The 1,063-nt window shown below is 36.7% G+C and overlaps 1 non-coding gene across 1 annotated transcript; it reads left to right on the plus strand.

Moving 5' to 3' along the window:
• The first annotated feature begins 334 nt into the window (after positions 1–334).
• Trnav-cac lies at positions 335–407 on the plus strand. The gene has a single exon. It is a non-coding gene; the product is annotated as a tRNA-Val (tRNA).
• Positions 408–1,063: the final 656 nt, after the last annotated feature.

Raw genomic sequence — 1,063 nt, forward strand, 5'->3', positions numbered from 1 at the left:
TATTTTTTGCTACATCAATACATTTCATTGCGAATAATGAAATGGAATCGTACGAAATATTTGTCTCAGACTATTCGATTTCTATGTTTATCATTTGAAGCGCTCTCTTTAATCCAGGAGGAAAAACAAGTTAAACTTATTATTATAGAAAACGTCAACTGCTCTCGGAAATTATATTTCAAGGGCGATATTGATGATACGTTAAGAGGTTGACAAATACAACAATGGTCTTCCAGCGCCCTAGAGAACGCTAAAGAGAGAGAAAAAAAAACCCTCACAAGTTTATAAACTGATAAATATTCAGTTAAAATCCAATAATAGGAATGACATATCAGTTTTCGTGGTGTAGCGGTTATCACGTGCGCTTCACACGCGCAAGGTCCTCGGTTCAATCCCGGGCGAAAACATATTATTTCCTAGATAATTTTTTTGAAACAACACGTACTACTTTTTTACATAAACAAAACCACCTTAGGTGTGGAAAAAAGGTTTGCTTGTTTGAAGTTAGGCACAAAGCTACACAATGGGTTATCTGTGCTCTTTCCAACACGGGTGTTGAAACCCGGTTTCTAGATTGATAACGTCTTGTTGAATCTTGCTAGTCCTCGTCCAAAGACTGAGTGAGGGAACGTTCATGTGTTGGTAGAAGTGAATTTCTTCATCAATACTTCTGAAGGATACACACGACCTGTGACTATTGTATAATCAATAGCTGGTGTTTTAGAAAGAATTACTTCACTTTCTTATTGAGTTACGAACTTATCGGTGGTGCATAGAATATTTGGCATGATAATTTAGCATACTTATTGATCGTGCTATGGAAGGTAAAGCCACTATTTGTTTATGCGTGAGAACAAGAACTAACATTTTATGTGCAGCAAGTCCCATACCAAATGAAGCCAATGACAGTGATTTTGTTAAGCTCTGGGGAAGCCTATGACTACGCTCATTGATAAAGCTACTGTGTAGTAAAGAAAGAACTTTAATATACGCAACACAGTTAAATATACGGTTATCATTTTAGCATCATCCAACTCGCAAGCTCAACGGTAATTGAATTGCC

The sequence above is a fragment of the Limulus polyphemus genome, unplaced genomic scaffold (genome assembly GCF_000517525.1).
Source record: "Limulus polyphemus unplaced genomic scaffold, Limulus_polyphemus-2.1.2 Scaffold80065, whole genome shotgun sequence".
NCBI lineage: Eukaryota > Metazoa > Arthropoda > Merostomata > Xiphosura > Limulidae > Limulus > Limulus polyphemus.